A 5,617-nucleotide genomic window follows, 5' to 3' on the forward strand; every position below is an offset into this window, starting at 1 on the left:
GAGTGGCATCATGGGCTCCTCAAAACAACTCTCAAATGATCTGAAAACAAAGATTATTTAACATAGTTGTTCAGGGGAAGGATACAAAAAGTTGTCTCAGAGATTTAAACTGTCAGTTTCCACTGTGAGGAACATAGTAAGGAAATGGAAGAACACAGATACAGTTCTTGTTAAACCCAGAAGTGGCAGGCCAAGAAAAATATCAGAAAGGCAGAGAAGATTAGTGAGAACAGGCAAGGACAATCCACAGACCACCTCCAAAGACCTGCAGCATCATCTTGCTGCAGATGGTGTCAATGTGCATCGGTCAACAATACAGCGCACTTTGCACAAGGAAAAGCTGTATGGGAAAGTGATGCAAAAGAAGCCGTTTCTGCTAACATGCCACAAACAGAGTCGCCTGAGGTATGCAAAAGCACATTTGGACAAGCCAGTTACATTTTGGAAGAAGATCCTGTGGACTGATGAAACAAAGATTGAGTTGTTTGGTCATACAAAAAGGCGTTATGCATGGAGGCAGAAAAAACGGCATTCCAAGAAAAGCACTTGCTACCCACAGTAAAATTTGGTGGAGGTTCCATCATGCTTTGGGGCTGTGTGGCCAATGCCGGCACCGGGAATCTTGTTAAAGTTGAGGGTCGCATGGATTCAACTCAGTATCAGCAGATTCTTGACAATAATGTGCAAGAATCAGTGACGAAGTTGAAGTTACGCAGGGGATGGATGTTTCAGCAAGACAATGATCCAAAACACCGCTCCAAATCTACTCAGGCATTCATGCTGAGGAACAATTACAATGTACTGGAATGGCCATCACAGTCCCCAGACCTGAATATCATTGAACATCTGTGGGATGATTTGAAGCGTGCTGTCCATCAAACTTAACTGAACTGGAATTGTTTTGTAAACAGGAATGGTCAAATATACCTTCATCCAGGATCCAGGAACTCAGTAAAAGCTACAGGAAGCGACTAGAGGCTGTGATTTTTGCAAAAGGAGGATCTACAAAATATTAATGTCACTTTTATGTTGAGGTGCCCATACTTATGCACCGGTCAAATTTTGTTTAAATGCGGATTGCACATTTTCTGTTAGTACAATAAACCTCATTTCAATCCAGAAATATTACTCAGTCCATCAGTTATTAGATATATGAAACTGAAATAGCTGTTGCAAAAACCCAAAGTGTTATAAAGAAAAAAGGTTAACATTAATAGGGGTGCCGAAACTTTTTCATATGACTGTATCATTGACATTGACAGTGAGATGATAAGTGGTGATAATCGAGCATCGGGCTGCTCGGAACTGCTTATTACACACATCTGTGTATCGTGGGTGCTTGAGTCCTTGCCCCGCATGTTCCTCGTTTCTTAGACAGCCAATAAACATGTGGGGATTGCCTGCCAATAACGGTAATGCCGTAGCTATTTTGGCTACTGCATTACTGTAATTGGCCAGCAGCATCGCGTCATCGAGTTTTATATAAGACCCAAGGCGCGATGCTCGACACACTGTCCTCTGAAAGCAGTTCAGGGAGAGTTGATGTAGGAAGGAGAGCTTAGTTTAGATCAGTGTTTATACACATGCACCCTTTAGTGCCTTTTTATGTGGCACTAAACGGTGTTTTAAGCCTTGTATAACCTAATAATAATAATAATTATTATTATTATCATTATTAAAAAATGACTAAAGCAGACAGCTGGGGCCTGGAATTATCAGACTGGGAAGGTCCATGCATATTAGTCCCTTCTTAGCCTAAAAATAGCAGCTCACAGCTTACCCTAAATTTGCACCCTAATTTGATTTGCCAATTCTGGCACTTTTGCTGGCTATTCCTAATTGCCCTGGTGAGATGGCAATTGGGTTAATACTTTTGGGGTTGATGTCAGCTGTGTAATGTCAGCTGGCATCAAGCCCAGGGGTTACAAATGGAGAGCCAGTAAATAAAAAGAAAAAAAGATGCACACAGAAAAAATATTTGAATAAAGACTACCCCACATTATCCCTTGTTCACCAATTTATTATCAAAAATGTTCCAATGAAGTTCAGTCATAGTCCACGATCCATGAATGCAGCTCCGGTGACTCAGGTATCGAGTAATGAGATAACTGTCATCAGAGCCGTTGGCTAAAAACTGTGTTCAGCGAGACCTGGTAGTTCTGATGATAGTTGTAGTCACTACCTGGCACCTGTGAAGACCTGTACTTTACTGCTATTGACAGTCACTGGAGCTTAATTTGTGAATCGTGGACTTAACAGAACTCTGTGAGAACATTTTTCTTTTATCTTACTGGGTTAGTAATGGGGGTGATGGATAGACGCCTCTCCATTACTAAGCCCTGGGCTTGATGCCAGTTGACACTACACAGCTGACTTCAATCTCCAAAATATTATCCTGATTGCCGTCACACCAGGGCAAACAGGAAAAGCCAGGCAAAGTGCCAGAATAAGCATATTTAATGTGATGCACCACTTCTGGGATGGTTGCAGGCTGGTATTTTCAGGCTGGGAAGGGGCCAATGTCCATGGACCTTCCCAGCCTGATAATATCAGCCTCCAGCTGTCTGCTTTACCTTGACTGGTTATAAAAAATAGGGGAACCTACTTCATTTTTTTTAAATAAATTATTTATTTAGTTGCCAAGAGGAACCTGGGAGTCAGAGAGGCATCCAGGCGTCTTCTCTACGCTGTTTCCATCCATTGCAGTGATTATCCTAAAAATGATGCATTGTTTGGGAAAAGGTATCCTTCATACTTTGACATTTTTGCTGGTGTTTAGCATTTATTTATTAACAGTAACGAGCCTATAACTAATAGTAAATAACCTATTAACCAAATTGAGGAACAGCTATTAAAAGTCTTTCTCTTTGGTGAATTATGTCTATACATTATACAAGTAGCCCATTGATTTCAATGGTCACCATGTAACTTTTCACTTGCAGACAGGGTCTTTTCGTTTATTGCTGATCACTAGACATCTGAGCAATTGGAGACCTTCCTAGCCAAAAGAAATGCTCCAACACAGCTAAAGTTTGACAATATATTTTTTATTTTGATCTGCAGAAGATCTTAAAGGCTATTGACACATTGAACATGGCAATTTTTTTTTTTTATATATACAGTATGTTATTGTTTAGCTTTCAGAGTTCCATTCATTTTTAGATCTCCTAATATGCAGTTTGCAACTGTCATGGGTGTGTCATGGTTGACAGGCAGTCCTTTGGTGTCTGGCTCTAGAAGGTCACAGTGTTACACTTGTTTTCTTCCTGCTGTGGTGTAAATGGTATCCTATGTGTCTTCTCTGCTTGGGGTTTATCCCTTTCCTTTTAGGATCCTGCAGATATCCTCACCTTTCAGCTGTTAATCATTATCACTTCCCCTTGTGTCCTTAAATACCCACATTTCCCCTTAGTGTTTGCTCGTGATAGAGTTATTTTCTTATACAGGACATGGATGCAAGCATTCGGCTTGTATTCATCTGTTTGTTGCTGTTCCTCTCCCTGACTCTTCTTGGAGATAAGTTATTTGTTCACTTCCCCTGTTGTGCTCCCTGTGTCTTCTTTAGAGCTTAGTGGATTTGACTAAGGGCTCATCTCATCTGTTCCTTACCTAGGGCCCAGTTCGGGGTCAGCCAGGGCCAAATATTTTGCTCAGCGCATAGTTGCGGAACCTGTCTAGAGTGGTGAGGGATGCCAGAGGAAAGTTTGGTCAGGGGTCACCCTTTCCCCCTTCCCTTCCCTGTCGCCATACATGTGATACTTCCCATACCCAGCAACCTGCTCCAAGTTCAGATTTTCTTTTGTTGGAGTGTCTCTCTCAGTAATACATGATAGATGTGAGCTCTGTGTATTCAAGGTAACACTTTCTTAATTGCTTTGAACCTGCACTTATTTCCTCTTCAATACTTATATTCTCTAGTCTGTTTTATCTTCCTTCCCTGAGACTGTAGATACTTTCCCCTCTCTCCACCGTAGATCTGTGTGCAACCTGTTTCCTGTTGCTATTTTTATAGAAAAGAAAAGAGGAGGAGGGAGAGTCTAGAGCAGGAGCTTTCTGGATTTTTATACAATACAACACTTCCATGTTCTTGGCTGCAGAAAAATGTCCAAAAACCTTCAATGAAGACTATTTAGAAAGTTGCTTATCTTAGCATTTAGGAAACATTCTCTAAGAACCATCACCGGAAAAAGTCAGCCAGTCTTACCAACACCAGGTCTCCCAATATTAATGCACTGCGGGATGCAGCGGACCCCCATGATAAAGGCGGGGGTTGCTTAGGTACAAAATTCATGGAGGGGGTGTTTGTATAATTTTTATAAATTCAGACAAATAATTGTTTAAATTGAGTTTCATTAAAAATGTTCTCTGCAACTTTTGCTACTTACAAGATCTTTATTTCCCTGCACATTGACAGCAAGTTAACTATAATAATAATATATTATTATTATTATTATTATTATTATTATTAATAATAATAATAATAATAATAATAATAATAATAAAAAACCCTCAGAATATAGCAGGGAGCTTGATCTGAAGGGAAGGTTTGTATCATTTTTATGTTTTTTTTTTTTTTCTGAACTTATGACCACATCAAAATTCAGCTCAACTTTGATGTGGTCTGTAGTCTCAAAAAAGAACGGAGAAGTTCAGAAAAATACAGATACTAGGAGTTACAAACTGCCAATCAGAAGGAGCTCACTGACAGATCTTCAGTTAACTCATTCTGCAGCTAACAACGTGCAGGGAAATAAGTAACCTACAGAAGCCAAAAAGTATAAAATAGATAATGATACCAAATTGCAAAACTGTTAAGGCAAAATACACTAGTATGGGGTGTCACGGTGGCTCAGTAGTTAGCAGTGCAGTCTTGTGGTGGCTCAGTGGTTCGCACTGCAGACTTGTGGTGGCTCAGTGGTTAGCACTGCAGACTTGTGGTGGCTCAGTGATTAGCACTTCAGTCTTGTGGTGGCTCAGTGGTTAGCACTGTTGCTTTGCGGCACTGGGGTCCTGGGTTCAAATCCCACCAAGGACAACATCTGCCAGGAGTTTGTATTTTCTCCCCGTGTTTGCGTGGGTTTCCTCCCGGTTCTCCGGTTTCCTCCCACACCTTAAAGACATACAGATAGGGAATTTAGATTGTGAGCCCCAATGGGGACAGTGTTCCTGATGTATGTAAAGCGCTGCAGAATATGTTAGCGCTATATAAAAATAAAGATTTGATTTTTGATTTTAGTAATAAAAATTTAGCTCAACGTTGGGGGGGTCTGATATTATAAAACAGCAGAGAGCAGCTCAGTGCCTTTCAGAATGAGCTCACTAACAGATTTACAGTTAACTCATTCTGCGGCCCAAAACGGGCAGGGAAGTGGCAAGCCTGCAAAAGACAAATGATGTAAAAATTGCAATAATACCCAATTGCAAAAGTTATTTTTAACCCAAAATACATGATATCAAGTGTAAAATAACGTCTTCCAGGCTTCGGAGAGTTTGCAGACTTTGTACGTTTCAGAGGCTTTCCTGCATACGCTTGTCTTCAGGGAAGGTGACATCTTTGTGACATCATGTTGGCCACCAAAGTAACATTACATTGTTTTAAATAAGAAAGCAATTAATA

Source organism: Anomaloglossus baeobatrachus, chromosome 5, assembly GCF_048569485.1.
Source record: "Anomaloglossus baeobatrachus isolate aAnoBae1 chromosome 5, aAnoBae1.hap1, whole genome shotgun sequence".
NCBI lineage: Eukaryota > Metazoa > Chordata > Amphibia > Anura > Aromobatidae > Anomaloglossus > Anomaloglossus baeobatrachus.